Source organism: Triturus cristatus, chromosome 4_1, assembly GCF_964204655.1.
Source record: "Triturus cristatus chromosome 4_1, aTriCri1.1, whole genome shotgun sequence".
Taxonomy (NCBI): Eukaryota; Metazoa; Chordata; class Amphibia; order Caudata; family Salamandridae; genus Triturus; species Triturus cristatus.
In genome coordinates, this window is record NC_140585.1 from 207,100,769 (window position 1) to 207,119,252 (window position 18,484).

An 18,484-nucleotide genomic window follows, 5' to 3' on the forward strand; every position below is an offset into this window, starting at 1 on the left:
TTTATATATGATGTACAAATGTCATTCTATTTTCATCCATGGGGCGACAGGACTGTCTGCATATCCACAAAAACATCGCAAGGAGGCTTTTTATTATAAAAGAGGAAGCATTTTCGGGGCTTAGCGGAGGAGGCAGTACAGGTGACACCGAGGGTCCCTGCATTCTCAGATTTCACCTAACAGCGTTCTGACAGCTCCATGAGGGGTGTCCAGTTCGTGACTAGGACGGGGGCTTACATTCTTTCTCACCAGGCAGTGGGGTAGGATCATCTCACGAAGGGATTCCTGGCTCTACTCCTACCTACACTCTAGACATACACAGAGTAGGGTTTTCTTAGTAGGAGTACACCTGATTGCTACCTCGTAATATATGCCTGCATATATAAAGTGTCTTAACACTATGGTGGAACTATATCTGCTATGTACTCTTTCGGTGCTTGTAATGACTATTATCTGCTTCTGTCTACTGATTATCGCAGCACATGTATTCTATACAAGAATAGTGTTGGTTCAATAAATATATTGAAAACGTGCCACTGTGTATTCTCTGTATATTTATCTCAGCACAAGTAAACTTGAGTGACTGAGCGTAAGAGTTCTAGATCTGTTACCACAAACCCTGAAGGGTCAGGCTTGTCAGGCTCAGTTGTTGCCAGAAACCATTTGCTCCCTATTTGGGTTAGTCCGGCTTGTGGTGGCACTTTGAGCTAGATGGTCTCTCAGCCAACATATCCGGGAGGGGGGGGGGTGCCTTGAATAAGTCTAGACACCTCACCTAAAGTTTATGTTGTCAATAAACGCGTAGATCCTATGGATTATTGGGAAATAAACAATAAAACAAGTATGGTGAAACGTTCCTTTCCCATAGAAACTTACCTTCATGATATTCTTGTCCTCACTATCCTTAGCAAGATATTTTGTCCACATGATATTTTGGACGAGATGTTTTGTCCAAACTCCTACATACGTTTTTCCCATCTCATTTGCAACCCATTCACACACAGATACTGTGATGGCACTCTACCCTGCATGATCATTTCTGTATATCATGATTTTCCTCATTTGTAGAAGGCACTCTGCTCCAGCCCACTTTTCACTAGACTACAGATATGAGGTGCCATACAGTCTAACGGTTGCAATGTGGGAAATAAGGGTCATAAAAATGGACAGATCTAACCAAATGAGAATGGAAGTGAGAAATGAACCAACCAAAAGTCCAGGGTTAATTTAATGGAGGTGATAATTTAGCTTTGATTCTTGACATCTGCTTACCATGTGCCGCACCTCTAAGAGCATCCAACAGATGGAGAGCACCCCCACAGACATGAGCCAGAGAAGGTCTTAGAGAAGCCAGGAGACTGGTAGACAAGCACCTGCCAGGATAAAGGGCTCAGGACCTACCTTGTGATGACTGTCCCCTGGTTCTGGTGGGTGATTTATTGCTGCATTGGCTCCTTTGGGAACCTCTCTTTTAATGTGTGACAGTTGTGTGTCTCATGGGAGAGAAGGTTATGTTAATTGGCAATTAACTGAATTTACAATTCCTGAACGAGCAAACTTGCATCTAATTGCAGTAGGTACAACATTATTTTCCCACAGATTTCTATTCAAGCAAGATGGGTGTTTAAGAATATTTTCTGCAAAATTTGGTGTAATGTTCTGTTGTGAACTATACCAGCGTGTATCATGTCTTGCTCTTTGTTTCTGTGACCTGGCACACTGAGCCATGGCAGCCTTGGTAGCAAAATTGAATAAATCTCCTATTCCTTATTACATCTCGCTGAATGGCCGCAAGAATGCTTTAGTCCAGTTATTCTCATGGCAAGATAGATGTCTCAATCATGTGAAATATTTGCTAGCCACAGCACAGCAGGAGAGTTTGTTGCAGGGATTCTGCTTATGCGCAGAACTATGCACAGGAACCCAGGCCCTCAGTGAATTGTGGTGTACCAAAAACTCACCTCAGAACCCAGAACCCCTTATCCGGCCAGCATCAGTGTCCCATTCGTTATCCGAGGTTTAGCTCGGCGGTCCCAATGTATAGACAACCCAGAACAAGCGACTTAGTATATTTCTCAGGAATGGTGGGGATCAGAAATACCTTTTCGTAATTATTCTCGTACCAGTCCACAACAGAATAAACAGAGACACGGGAAAAATTGAAAGAGTTTGTTTTATAAACCTTGTGTCCTAAGATGCAGCAGTTTGGCTAACATTAGCAGACAAACGATTAAAATCAAAACCATCAGCATAGTTACAATACCATAGAAAATGAAAGGAGTAATCATACTAAAATGACAGTGGATCTAAGCCACCTCCTTTCTCTAACAAACTAATAGTATTATTAGACTAATAGAAGGTCTCTAGGCTTGAATGGGGAACCCCATACCGTAAAGATCAGCTCAGAGAGTTCACATCGCAGGATCAGCTATGCTCTGCTCCTAGGAACGCTCTTCTTCCGAATGTAATGAAAACATGTAACACTGCAATATTAAAAGCACTCGACTTTCAGGTATTTGCAGCTGCGTGCGTGTTATGGCTAAACTAGTGGGCCGATCAACCTGAACTTAACAACATGCACCGTCTAGCGACCCAGACTGTTTCTTTTACAATGTGTACAGACCAAGGTCGCTGCTCACTGTTTGGGATGTTAACAACAGACAGTTCTCATGTGAAGCAAAGTCGAGTAAGCATTTCTCAATTTAATAACATGTGACTACAGTGTCGTGTGCAAAAGCAGCAAAAGCGGCAAGATGGCTTTCTAACATCCAACGCGGTTATGCTAACTTAGCATTGTACATATGTAGATAACGATCTTCACTACAAGTTATAATATGCATGATCTTCATCTATCAAGCTCTTAAACCCTTGAGTTGCTACTAGCTCTGGCCTATATTTTGTATTTTAAATGTGAGAACATATTGAGTGGCCATCCTCACCTGTTTACAATGAGAATCATGCCAGCTATCTGGGCATTTCATGAAGTTTATGAAAGCTGAAACCAGACAACACATAGGGGCCCATTAGGATGGTAGGCCGAGGCATCACCGCGGTGCTGGCGGTGGCAGAAAATGCAATTTTCCACACCCGAGCAGCGGTCCTCACGCGCACCAAGTTAGTATGGGCAAACATAGCCCATTTCCCGTCCGTCGCGGTGCGACGTGAACCGCCATAAAAATACACCCGCCGCTGTGGTGGTGGGAGCAAATAAAGACCCACCGCAATGAGAAATGACGTCCCGACTGCCGTACAAATCAGGATGCCCCAATCAGCCAGTAACGCCACAGTGGAGAAACCACCCAACCAGAGAAGGCGGAAGCATGCCAGCAGAGCGTGAAACCAGACTCCCGGTCCCCACCACCCGGTCACGACTGCGATGGATCCAGCTCTACACGTCTTCCCGGTGCTGTACCTGATACACTACCAGCAAGTAATGCACCATCATGGACAACGCCGCATGTACCCAATCACAGAACTCCACACACAACCACAACACACAATTCCAGGGCTGATATACGGTTCCTGTCCACACCAGACACCCTGTTGGGGACAGGAAAACATCCACAAGTGTACCCACACATGTCCTACCTGTCACTAAATCACCCCTCCGCATCCAGGTAACCCATCAACCGTGATATCAATGTAATGTCCCGGTCACGTCACCGCAGTGGTTAAGACGTGGGAAAACATGCATACAATGTAGAAGGCAGGGTCAGCACCAGGCATGGGCAGTCCACAAAGATCATAGGGCCACACCTCCACCCTCCACACACTATGCCCCCACACTCATTAAGGGACATGCTATGTGCTCCTCCTGTGCTCCTCCATGCACAATAACCAGCCAGGTAAACCCACACCCTGCACCACACACACCAAACAACCAGGGAGACAGTCTCAGCAGGTAGGGCTGCAGAGGAACATACCGCAGAAAAAGTTCAGGGCCAGGGCATCCCTCTCACCACACCCACACTACACTCATGTCAAGTAAACTGAGTTCAATCACAAAATGAACACTCACAATGAATATGAACAATCACTCAACTAGACACACTGCCTGTCAAGTCACACAGACACACCCCACACTGACACACAGCCACATACACAGACCAGATGTCAGCAGCAATGGAGGACTAAAAGTGGGCAAGAGTAAAGTGAGGTGGACAATTATGGAAAGCCAAAGCATGTGTACATCACATGCAAGAGAAGGAACATATAACAACACCCTTAGGCCATCAAATCACACATGGCTGGCACAGTGAGTGAAATTAAACCACAGTTACCTGTGTGCAACAACTCAGGGAGACAGCAAGGCAGCCCATGCATAGGCACAGGGCTGATATGAAGTACCTGAAGTCGAACAGTGATTAGCCACACATCTGTATCTAATAACTTGACATGTGTATATCATCAGCACAATATACAGGGCCCATTGTCACACTCCATGACTGTCAAACACAAATTGAATCCTTCACACATACCCCTTCTCACTCACCTCACACTTACAACACTCAACGCCAGTGTCAAACACACAGACTGGTGCCAATAATGTCCTGTGAATACACTGACAATCACACTCCCTGGGGGAATCCACAAACACCACACACACACACACTCAGGGATGTCCGAACCAATGCTGGCACAAAAACAACAGCCAAACACAAAATTCACTAACAACATACACAGAAGTACAACAAGCCCAGGAACAAGATTACCCCTTAGTGCATGTGACAGACACACAAGTAATACACAGTACACTTGCAACACCCATCTGAATGTATCACAATGCACAAACACATCACACACAATGACATGCAAATAGAACATCACACGCAGAGCATCTGTCAGCTGTAAGAGACAACACAGGGCAAACACTGCACACATCCACAGCAAACACACAACAGATGGACATGCCAACCCATCACATTGCAAACACAGCTGTACATCAGGGGATGCACACCAGGCAATTACAAGGCAACATACACTCACAGCACTGCATGCACAACAAGCAGTGTGTGCACACCAAACATACCAGTTCCACACAGACATGAGTACCACAACATGAACCCCCACAAAACAAATCACCATAGCACACAGACAACATCACACTCAGGAAGGGAAGAAGTACCTCAGCAAACACACATACAGCTCACCCATCACCCACAGATGCACAGGTCTGAGATACCCAGGTGAAAACAACATGACCAGACGACTGCAGCACAAACAGTTGAACTGCATATGAGCAACCATGACTGCAAAACAGTACAAGAAAATCACATATAACCAATTGGGAAACTGTTCTGAGTGGCACATTGGTCCTGTGCACAAATCAGCACCACAAAGCATAGTGTAACAAATACAGTGGTGGGGAGGCACACACACTGGCAACCCAAGGGGATAGCTGACATGAGAGTGAAGTGGTGTGTACGTCAATAGTAGACATGTCAGGAGTGCACCATACACAAATTGATGGAGTGATCACTCACGATGTGTAGGCATCAGAAGCACAGATAGGTGATGGTTTGACTTCACATCACATAAGCCATACTGGGTACAAAAATGTCCAAGTGCCAGCAATGCATAAGAAAATTCACCCAAAATGTCAGTGTGGATGAGCAGGTCTGCACAGTGAGCACACATCAGACATATGGTTGATCAACAAAACACAACACTGACTTGCCAGTCTGCATATTCACATTTGGCACCAATAAGTAGGTGTCCCCCAGAAGTGCAAGGACACAGCCACATACTGCACAGTGCACAACCTACAACTCCCACATGTGCACACAATCACAAGCACAGGGATGACTAATACAACTAACAGGCACACAACTTCTGGTTGACACATGTGTGCAATTGCAGAGGCACTTCAACACTACTGACAAAGTCACCCCCTCCACACTGCACACTTCATGACCACCCAAGTTCACACATTTAACCCCTTTGCTGCTAGGCCTTCCCCCCTTCCTGTGCTAAGCCTTTTTTTTTTAGCTATTTGGGGTAGTTCGCGCTTAGGCCCCTGTAACTTTTTGACCACATAAGGTATCCATGCCAAAATTGCGTCCTTCTCTTCCAACATCATGGGGATTCTGAAGGTTGAAAAAAAGGGAAAAAAGTGCTGCAAATGAAAGCGTCTGGGTTTTTCCCTGCAAATAGTATCAAAAAGGGTTTCTGGGGCTGAAATCACCATTTTCCCAGATTTTAGGGAACAACAGACGTTTGTCAGAAAACCAACATTTTTTACACAGTTTTGGCATTTTTCTGGGACATAGCCTATTTTTGCTATTTTTGTGCTTTCATCTTCCTTCCAGTTAATGGGAAAAATGGGTATGAAAGCAGTAATGGATCCTAGAAAACTATACATTTTTAAAAAGTAGACAAAATTCTAAATTCAGCAAGGGGTAATTTGTGTAGATCCTTCAAGGTTTCTTTATAGAAACTAACAATAAAATATGGGAAAAATTGAAAATTAGTTGAAAAAAACAGCTTTTTGTGTCAACGTTTTCACCTGTAACTTCTTCTAATTATGACAGCTCTTTGAGAGCAATATACTGTTACATCCGCAGGACCTTACTGTTTGTGGGGATATATAGGACTTGTAGGTTCACCAAGAACCCAACGAACCCAGAGCCAAAAACTGAGCAGCAACTTGCAATGGTTTTTAATTATGTAGCAGGTATATAGCAATTACTCTGGGAAAATGGATACATGGAAAAATTGGTATGAAAGACACCTATGTATTTCCGAAATGGGAACAAAATATAGAGTTTAGAAACAGTAGATATTTGCACATTTCCGAAATTGGGAACACTCATACTAGCCTGAGAATTATCGGTGATTTTATAAAATGACTTCTTTTTTACACATTGTCTTTCATTTGGAAGGCAGAAATGCATTGAAAGCCAATAGGTAATAACAGTTGCTTCACAAATCTGAATTACCCTAAGTCTCCTGCTAAAAATAGTACCTCACTTGTGTGGGTAGGCATAGTGCCCACGACAGGAAACGGCTCAAAACGCAACGTGAACACACCTCAATTTCACAGTGAAAAATGACACTTTTTTGGCAAAGTGCCTAGCTGTAGTTTTTTAACGCTAGCTCTGTCGGCACCCAGGGAAACCTAGCAAACCTATGCATTTTTTAACACTACACACCCAGTGGAATACAGGATGGGGTGACTTAACTGCCTCTCGCCAGGTTCTGTTACCCAGAATCCCTTGCAAACAAAAAAATTGTAAAAAAAAACAAATTTTCCTCACATTTCTGTGGTGGAAAGTTCTGGAATCTGGTTCTGGGTAATAGAACCTGCTGAGAGGCACCTAGGGAAACCTAGAAAACCTATAAACTTTTGAAAACTAGACACCCAGGTGAATGCAGGATGGGGTGACTCGACTGCCTCTCACCAGGCTCTATTACCCAGAATTCCTGGCAAACAAAAAATATTGTCAAAAACAACAAATTTTCCCCACATTTCTGTGGTGAAAGTTTTGGAATCTGCATGGATCCACAAATCTCACAAACACAACATGGACACAACACAATTTCACAGTGAAAAATGACCCTTTTTTGGCAAAGTGCCTAGCTGTAATTTTTTAACCCTATCTCTGCCAGCACCTAGGGAAACCTAGCACACCTAAAAAAAAATAAAAATAGACACCCGGGGGAATCCAGGATGGGGTGACTTGATTGCCTCCCACCAGGTTCTGTTACCCAGAATCCCTTGCAAACCTAAGAAATTGTCAAAAAAACACATTTTCCTCACATTTCTGTGGTGCGAGGATCGACAAATTTCCACACACCGAGAAAAATGGTACCACACTTGTGTGGGTAGGCGTAGTGTCCGTGACATGAAACAGCGCAAAACGCAACGTGGACACACCACAATTTCATAGTGAAAAATGACCCTTTTTTTGCAAAGTGCCTAGCTGTCGTTTTTTAACCTTAGCTCTGCTGGCACCTAGGGAAACCTACCAAACCCACAAATCTCTGAAAACTAGACACCCTGGGGATTCCAGGGAGGTATAGCTTTCGTGTATTCCCCCAATGTTTTCTTACCGAGAATCCCCTGCAAACCTCAAATTTAGCTGAAAAAATCACTTTTTTCGCACATTTTTGTTTGGGAAAATTGTGACATCACCAGGCTGCCACAAATTTCCTACCACCCAGCATTCCCCCGGGGTCTCCCAATAAAAATTGTGCCTCGCTCGTGTGGGAGGCCCAAGTACCCGCGACAGGCAAGGGCCCAAAACGTGGTGAGGCGACATCAAAATTGCCTATAACAAAACAACCTGGTTTTGCAAGGGGGGTCACCTGAGTTTTTGGCCCCATGCTCGGTGGCCATCTAGGGAAACCTACAAAACCCATACTAGACACCCAGGGGATTCCAGGGAGGTATGGCCTGCAATCCTGTGGATAGAATCATACTCACTGCTGGCTGTGCATCCAAACATGACGTGTACAATGTAGCTAACATGACAATAGAATGATTAGGATGACAGTTGGTCATCACAAACAACCATCATTGCACCCCCAAGCCTCAGAGTAAAGAAAAACAGAAGTGCATGTCACCTCTGCTAAACCCTGTACATGATAAAAAAGAGAATACCAATGTTAAAGTGGCATCCAGAGCATGTGTCACATTAAACCAGACCCACACAGAAAACCCTTTATTTAGCAAGGACACAGACAAAGCAGACAGTAGGAGTAACTGTCTTTATTACATATCACACAGATAGGCATCAACTGTAGACAAGCTCAAGACCAGTATCCAGTCCAAAGTGCAGAGTAGGTAGATGAGATCCTGCACAGGGAAGGGGCAAACATAGCAATGAACAACAAGGCCAGTGGCCAGTCCAAAGTGCAGAGTAGGTCATGAGATCCTGCACAGGGAAGGGGCAAACACAGCAATGAACAGAAAGGTCAGTGGCCAGTCCAAAGTGCAGAGTAGGTACATGAGATTCTGCACAGGGAAGGGGCAAACACATCAATGAACAGCAAGGCCAGTGGCCAGTCTAAAGTGCAGAGTAGGTACATGAGATCCTGCACGGGGAAGGGGCAAACAGAGCAATGAACAGCAAGGCCAGTGGCCAGTCCAAAGTGCAGAGTAGGTCAGGAGATCCTGCACAGGGAAGGGGCAAACACAGCAATGAACAGCAAGGCCAGTGGCCAGTCCAAAGTGCAGAGTAGGTACATGAGATCCTGCAGAGGGAAAGGGCAAACACAGCAATGAACAGCAAGGCCAGTGGTCAGTCCAAAGTGCAGAGCAGGCACATGTGTGCATGAGAGGCTGCACAGGGAATATGCAAACACAGTAATGAACAGCAAGGCCAGTGGCCAGTCCAAAGTGCAGAGTAGGCACATGTGTGCATGAGAGGTTGCACAGGGAATGGGGAAACACAGTAATGAAAAGCAAGGCCAGTGGCCAGTCCAAAGTGCAGAGTAGGTACATGAGACCCTGCACAGGGAAGGGGTTAACACAGCGATAAACAGCAAGGCCAGTGGCCAGTCCGAAGTGCAGAGCAGGCACATGTGGGCATGAGAGGCTGCACAGGGAATGGGTGAGACTGCACAATGCCATGGTTAGCAACACAGTCAGGGGGATAACAATGGGAAGTCCAGGCACTGCTGTGGGAGAGACAGGTGTGGGAGGGGGACTTTGCCTCAGACTTGGCTGTCAGTCAGACTGGGAGGTGGCTGAGTGTCAGGCCAGTTGGAGTACTGGACCTGGGGGATAGAGGTATCAGTGGCTTTGGCAGCCGGAGGGCTGCTTGGACCGGGTGGTGTGGTGGCATGTGGAGGTGGAGTCATGCTGCTGTGAGACACAGTGTGTGAGGGAGAATGTGGAGGGTTGCCTTTCCACTTCTTGGGGAATTGAATTGGGGAGTTGGTCTTGGGAGGAGTGGTAGGTGGGGTGGCCACAACAGGCACACTCTCCACCAAAGCTGCACCAGGTGCAGCCAGTGGCCCTCCCTCTGGGGACCTGCTGGATCCGGAGGTACGCTTGGCTTGGCCTTCATCACCTGTTGACCAGGTGAACTCACTACACTGACCTCCTTCCCCTGCTTCACAGGGGTCTGGATGAGATTTGAGGTTGTGGGTGAATCTGCCTTAGTGGGCTGTTTCTGTGGACCCTTAGTAGGCACCAGCTTCACAGCTGAAACGGGAACTGACCTCTTTTCTTTGTGAGATGCTTTTGGAACAGGAAAGTCTTTGGCTGGGGATGCCTCTGAGGCATGTGAGCTTGAGGCCTGCTACTTGGCTCTATTCCCCTGAGTGTAGCCTGAAGGGCTCTTGCCTTTGCGCTCTGGGGTGGCTTTGGTTTTTGTGGGGATGGTGTCTGCACTCTGGCCCGCTTGGGCTACTGCTGTAGTGTGCTGCGTGTGCTGTATCTTGAGCCTGAGGTGTGTGGTGTGTGGTCACTATCATCAGATGTAGCCACTGGCAGGAGGGTGGCCAAAGGAACTGGAGCTGGACTCTGAGACTGTGACAGCTGAATGGCTGCCGTCACTGTGGAGGACAAAGACTGGATGAATGCCCTTCATGAAGGCAACTACCTGTGCCAACTTTTTGTCGTGGTCTAGGAAGGCATTGAGGAGAGTTGTCTGACCCACACACAGCTGGTGCAAAAGGTCCACAGACTCAACACTGATGTCAGCAGGGGAAACAGGGGCAGGGGCAGCGGTGCCTGGGGTGAAGGACACTCTTCCCTTCTTACTGATGCAAGTACGTGCAGCACTAGTGGAAGTAGGTGGGAGGGTGGGTACTTGACACTGTGTGGTAGAAGATGAGGTAGAGTTCCGGCTCCCTATGCCTGCCAACATAGATGTGTCACTGCTGGCATCAGATGACGTTGAGGTTGGTGTCTCTGGCTGTGATTCCTCAAGCAGACTCCTATCCCCCTCCGAGGCGCTGGTCACATCAGTGTCAGTGTGCTCATGTGTAGCGGTCGTGCTTGATGCCTCACCACTGGTGTCCATCCCCTGTCCCTTTGTGCCCACGGTAGATGCTGCAAGAGCCAGAGACGTAGGGTCAGTTCAGTGGCATTAACACAAACATCATATGCAAGCAAAGCACTTAACAAGATGATGATATCCCCAAGTTGAAGAACACCAACCTGTGCAGTAACATTGTGCAACCTTAATTCAAAGCTCGAATTTTGCGTGGCATCATGCAAACGTGGCATAAGTGACCCATGTGATGACCACACAGCCAAATAGCCTGCCCGTGGCTCTGTGTAACCAGACATACAGATCCCTCTGAGCATACCTAGGGCCCTGAGGGGGGAAAAGATGTACCTCCCAACATGTTGCCACAGTCATATCTGGAGGCATCAGAAGGGGACAACACAGATACAGACTCCAACATCTCGGTCCACAATGGCCATGAGCTCATGCCATCCACCATGTCGTACTTTGGGGCACAGCTATAGTTGCACAGTGGTGACAGATGTGTAGTCAATTCTGACGTCAGGCAATGCACACATTGATGAAAGCACACTCAGATGAGGCACACTGCCGTTCCCTTCCATGGGATGTCCCTGACTTCCCCAATGCAGACGATGCCAGAAGGCCACAACTCAGAATGCAATGTTAAGGGTCGTTACTTCAATGACATGAGAAAGTAAAGGTAGGGAAAATGCTTGAGAGCTGCACCCAACACAGAGGCCACTTACAAGCCATTGCATCACACTAGCAATATCACAGAACTCAGCACTGGCCCAGGCTTGGAACACATGCAGCCACTCACAACCAAAGGCACCCTTCCCAGAATACTCACCCCCAGCTTGCTGCTGATGTTCCTTCAAACGTGCATCGAGCTCAGGCGGTGTCACAGCTAAGATGTGGGCCATTAGTGGCGTCATGCTCCTGCGCGCTAACCTTCCAGTCTGAGTTAGCAGCCCCAGCGTCATCTCTGGCACGTTTTTGCTCAGCCAGCAGATGTCATCCCACCTCTTCTGACAGTGTGTGCACCATCAGTTGGAGACACCCAGGGCCCGCACCTTGCATGTAATGGCTCTCCACACAGCCTTACGCTGGTGGGCTTTGAGATGCAGGCATGGGAGACAAGAGGGTTAAACAGGGTTATGTCCCACTATCTCTCAGTACAGGAGCATGATAATAACTCAGCACTACTTCACAGATATGTCTAGCAGGGACAGAACATCATCTCGCATAGTACATTAGCATGGAGAATCATACAAAAATGCATGCAGGTATGGGGGTGGAAACAGTACCTGCCTATCTCATACACATGCAGGATGTCAACACAGAAAGCTATGTGTAGGAGGCCCACATCTGCTATCCAGTTTGTGGGTGAGCAAGACATACATTACATTGGGGGCAGACTTACTGTGTCCAACATTGCGCAGCCCTCAATGTGGCTCACTGAGTCATGGAGGTCATTCATGGAGGTCATATTTAGGGACATGATCTTACAATCTCACACCCTTCTCACAAGGTCTGTAGGGTGCAATCTACAGGGCTGAGATAGCTCTTTGATGGATAGTCTAGCAGACAACCCATGTGTTTCACTCTGTACATTCAGTGATGTGTCCTTGTCAGATTGGGCAATGACTGTGCAGGCCAGGTGGGCTCACACTGAGGTCCGAAGTGGGGCATCAGAAATGTCACATGAAGGGACAATATGAGAGCGTAAACAGTGCCTACACATGCGAGTCAGTACACATGCTGGTGAAAATGTAAGGGTCTCTGTACAAGAGTACAACAATCTGCTGTGTCATAGGTGAATTACCACCAAGAGTGTCACCCTCTGGCATTTCAGTCCTGAGCATAGTGCTGACCTATACATGATGGCAATTTTGAGTAAGACACACTCCCATCAGTACCCACTGGATGTTAACCCTTGATAATGTCACAGATGAGCCTGTAAATGTCGGGTTCGCGGCGGTTGCCGTTTCCCGACATCCCGTTAACACACACAACACTGCCGGGATACTCACTTCCGGTTGGAAGCTGAGCCCCGGTCTAGTCCCTGTGAAGCACAGAACTACTTCCGGGGGAAGCGCATTTAGCTTGCGCTTCCCGCCGGCTCTGTGCTTCAGATTCTTACGAGGCTCACGTTACTTGGGAGAGTTTCCAGAGACCCACCTTCCGGTGAGTACCAGTCTGTTTCGTTGTCACCGCGCTGGAGCGCTAACGCTGGGGTTTCCTTGCCACCGCGCTGGAGCGCTAACACTGGGGTTTCCTCGCCACCGCGCTGGAGCGCTAACGCTGGGGTTTCCTCGCCACCGCGCTGGAGCGCTAACACTGTTGTTTTCTTTGCCACCGCGCAGGAGCGCTACTTCTTTCATTCTTTTTGGGGGTTAGCGCATAAGCGCCATCGTTTGTTTCTTTGGGGCCGCGCAGGAGCGCCATCCTTTGTTTTTTTGGGGCCGCGCAGGAGCGCCATCCTTTGTTCGTTGGGGTCAGCGCATAAGCGCAATCTTGCATTCTTTGGGGTTAGCGCAGGAGCGCTACATCATTCCTTTCTTTGGGGCCGCGCAGGAGCGCTATGCTAATGGTTTACTGGGGGCTCCTGCAGAGAAGCTGTGTTTAACATTCGACCCTTTCTTCTTGGCGACATCGCAGGGGAACTCTCCTGGATTATCCTGTTACGTGTGGACCTACACGAAGGGTTGGAGATTGTGATCTGCAGAAGCACCGGTGAGTCCTGGCAGGATAACGCTTGTGTGTGATAAAGGGAACGTTTGATAAAGGGCGAACTTGGGGGTTCCTTACCACTTAGGATCTTGTTCTGTTTCCCAGTTGCCCTCGGAGTCTCCTGCAAGCACCATTCCAAGCACCACAACTCTACCCCCCTTTTCTGGCTCCGATCCTTGCGTCCATCTCATCCCTGTTGGGTTCTGGTCCAAGGGGGTCAGGTGGGTACAAGGGCGTGCGCTCCTGTCGTCTCTGCGGAATCGCTTCACAAGCCAGGTAAGTCTTGTGGGGCACCTGACAGTAAAGAACATCATGGACCCACAGATCCATTCACAAAGGCAATTTCTGTACAGAATCCTGCTTAACCTACTTGCTGCGTCACTGTATGGCTGACAAAACAATACATGTCCCTCCCATTCCGATGTGCACCCAGGGAAATGTGTGAAACAGGCTACACACCTCTTTCCCCTGGAGTCAGCATGCTAGGCAGTGCATGACACAACCCCACACTCTCAGGCACATGCTGCAGCAGATCAACTTCATGTGTGCACTCCCTGCGCTCTCACTTTCACTCTGCAACACTTGCCATGACATTTGGAGCACCATATAGCCTCTCATACTGTGTGAGCACCTCTTCCACCAGGACCTCCAGCTCCTCGTTGTTGAAGGGACGGGCCCTGATCTTCTCAGTCCTCGCCATCACTGGGTCCAGGAGACAAGAGCAGCAGCAGTTGGTGGTGAGGGGTGTCAGGCAGCAGTGTCTGGAGACAGGAGCAGCGGCAGTTGGTGGTGAGGGGTGTCAGGCAGCAGTGTCTGGAGACAGGCGTGGCAGCAGTTGGTGGTGAGGGGTGTCAGGCAGCAGTGTCTGGAGACAGGAGCAGCAGCAGTTGGTGGTGAGGTGTGTTAGGCAGCAGTGTCTGGAGACAGGAGCAGCACTAGATGGTGGTGAGGGGTGTCAGGCAGCAGTGTCTGGAAGCAGTGGAAATGTGAGTCTCTCTCCCACACATATATAGCCCTCTGGGGTAGTTTCAGTGGTTCTAAGCTGCTTCAATTGGTGTTCCAGGTCCGCTTTTTTCAAATGCATCCAATGACCGGCCTGCGGTGGCAGAGCACGCCAACCGCGATTTTCAAACTTGCATTAGGCTACCGCAATTGCGGTTCCCATTGGCTGTAAGGGCTGGGCATTGGCGGTGACACATAGCAGGGGGCCAGGCGGTCACTACCGTGGTCGTGCATCTTTCAATTGCATACAATGACCGGCCCCGCGGTGGTGGAACATGCCTACCGCGATTTTCATAATTGCATTAGGCTACCTCGATTGCGGTTCCCATTGGCTGTAAGGGCTTGGGCATTGGTGGTGACACACCACTGGGGCCAGGCGGTCGCTACCACGGAATGGCTGCTATACATGGGTGCCTATGACCATTATTTGGGTGGCAGAGCATGCCAACCACCATTTGAGCATAAATATATACCCATCACTACCGCAAGTGTGGCTTTGGCATTGGCAGTGACACACTGCTGGGGCCATGCGGTGGATACCGTGGAATGGCTGCTATATATTGGTGCCTATGACCCTGATTTGGGTGGCTGAGCATCCCAACCGCTATTTGAGCATAAATATATACCTATCACTGCCGAGAGTGTGGCTTTGGCATTGGCAGTGATACACCCCTGGGTCCAGGCGGTCGCTACCACGATATGGCTACTATACATTGGTGCCTATGTCCATGTTTTGGGTGGCAGAGCATGCCAACTGCCATTTGAGTATATATATATACCTATCACTACCGCAAGTGTGGCTTTAGCATTGGCAGAGACACACCACTGGGGCCAGGCGGTCTCTACGGCGATATGGCTGCTATACATTGGTGCCTATGACCGTGATTTGGGTGGCGGAGTATGCCAACCACCATTTGAGCATAAATATATACCTATCACTACCATGAGTGTGGTTTTGGCATTGGCAGTGACACTCTGCTGGGGCCAGGCTGTCACTACCGCAACATGGCTGCTATACATTAGTGCCTATGGCCGTGATTTGGGTGGCGGAGGTTGCCAACCGCCATTTGAGCATAAATATATACCTATCACTACCATGAATGTGGCTTTGGCATTGGCAGTGACACACTGCTGGGGCCAGGCTGTCACTACCGCGACATGGCTGCTATACATTAGTGCCTATGGCCGTGATTTGGGTGGCGGAGCATGCCAACCACCATTTGAGCATAAATATATACCTATCACTACCGCAAGTGTGGCTTTGGCATTGGCAGTGACACACCGCTGGTACCAGGCAGTCGCTACCTTGATATGGTTGCTATACATTGGAGCCAGTGACCGGGATTTGTGTTGCGGAGCACTTTGACAGCACCTATGGACACATCATGCTGTGTGAATGACCAATGGCCAGTTCTCAACAGTGCACAGTATACACATGATTCATGACACAAGCTTGTGAACACAATGCTAACTACACATGCCATGTTGGTGTATATGATAGGAAACACTGCATGTACTCCCTCACATGTCACTTGTGATATTGCTGTGTGAAAAATTGACAAGTGTACGACTAGTGTAGCTGAAGGTGTCCCTACATGTAAGTTGGGCTGTAAGCTGAACTGTGCTGACAGTCATTGTTGGTGTTGTGTCAGTCAAAACTTAAGATATTGGACACATCTCATTGTGGATTGCATTGACATTTGTCCCCTTTCATCGCACCTAGGAGGAGACCATATGCGCATCATCCCTTCACAGTGCTGGCAGACAGAGGATGAGGAGGTCATACAAAAATTCAATCTGGATTGACCCACCCTACAAGACCTATGTGCTATGTTGGAGCCCCACCTGCGGCCTCGCAAAACATATCCGACTGCTTTCGCACCAATGTCTAAGGTGATGGCGACCCTGCATTATTTTGCTGCTGGATCATTCCAGTATATGGTGTCCAGCACAGGGGGGATGTCGCAACCTATGTTCAGCATGGTACTACGTGATGTTTTGTCCGCTATGACAACCTACAAGGACAGACACATCCATTTGCCCAGGAGGCATGAATTGGCGGCTGTGAAGGGTGATTTCTATGCCCTTGGGCACATCCCTAATGTTGTTGGTGCCATTGACTGCACACATGTTGGCCTGGTTCAACCACAGGCATGTGAGCACTTCTACAGGAACAGGAAACATTGCCATTCCATCAATGTTCAAGTTGTGTCCCAGGCGGATGTGATCATCTCACACATCTGTGCCAAGATTCCTGGCTTGGCCCATGACTCGTATATCATGCGAAACAGCATTGTGCCACAGGTGATGGCTAATCTGCTACCGGAGCATGCAAGTTGCGTGCTGTGTGTGTGACATGCTGTCCTCTGCCACAGTTATATTACAAAATTGGTCTGTGTACCTCACACCTAGGTGACTCTGCATATCCCAACTGTTGCTGAGGTCACTGTGGAATCCCAGGACCCCAAGTGATGTCCGCTTCAATGATGCCCATGGGAGGACACGTTGTGTGGTGGAGCATACTTTTGGTCTCCTGGAGTCACGATTTTGCTGCCTGGACAAGACCGGAGGTGCACTGATGCACTCACCCAAAAAGGTGTGTCAGATTGTAGTTGCATGCTGCATGCTCCACAACATGGTCTTGCGCAAGGAGATCCCCCCTGCTCCTGGATGCTGATGAGTAGCCGAGGCCCTCGCCTGCAAACCAACCCATGTCCAGTGACGAGGATAGTGGAGAGGAGGAAGGTGTCGACCTGCGTCAACAGCTCATCAACCGCTACTTCACTTGAAGGTGAGTGACCATGTACAACAGGGCCCTTGTCTGCTGATGTCGTTGTTGGTGAAAAGGTCTATGTGAGCTTTGTGACTGCAGCCTGTTGTTGACTCTTTGCTGTCTGCCAGTGTTTCTGGGACAGGGTAGTTTGACACAGATACAAGATGTCTATGTCGGTAATGTTGCTCATTGGAATGTGTGCAGATTGGAGTACCTTGATGACAAGTGTTGTGTGATGGCTGTGATGCCACCGCCTGACTAGTGAATATTGTTATTTTGTGTTTTCCTAGGTCCCTTCAGCCTCTCCTTGCCTACAAACAATCTGTGCTCCTGGTACTTTGTAATCATGGGGGACATTGCACATCCTATGATAAACACAGAACAGACACAACGACTTTGGTGTGTGAGGATTGTTTATTTACAATGGGTATATGTGACAGGGGAGTGAATATTTACAAAAAGGTGAATAGTGAAGCAATGAGTTGTCAGTGGTGGAAGAGACATCCCAGTAGTCACCACATTGATGTGGTGGCCCAGTGCAACAGACAGATGCCATTAACAGGGCAGTGGAGGAAAGGACAGTCAACAAAGTCAATGGTAAGGTGAAGAGGTGTGACATAATGGCTGGCTCCTTGACTGGTGTTTGGCAGGTGCTTTGCCACAGGTTTCTCCCTTGGATTTCTTTGGACGGCCACTTGGTCATTTGGCAGGGGGGGCTCTGCTGTGGGCCAGTGGGGTCTGAGGAGTCCCCCCTCTCCATGGCCACAGGGGAGGATGTGGAACTGTCATCCTGGGGGCCAACGGAGGGAGGTGGAGGTGTTGTTTGTGCCGCAGGTCTGTTCCTCAGAACCGCCACTAGCTGGCCCAAGAGGTCCACAATTTGGCCCATGCAGGTATCGATGGACCTCAGCAGCAGGCGGAGCTCACAGTAATCCTCCTGAGCCTGGCCCATTCTTCCCTGGGCCTGTTCATAGGCCCCAAGCACTATGGTGATGTTGTCTAGGGTTTTGGTCCCAGTGTCTGGTTGACGTAGACTCCGCCTTGCCCTCCCACC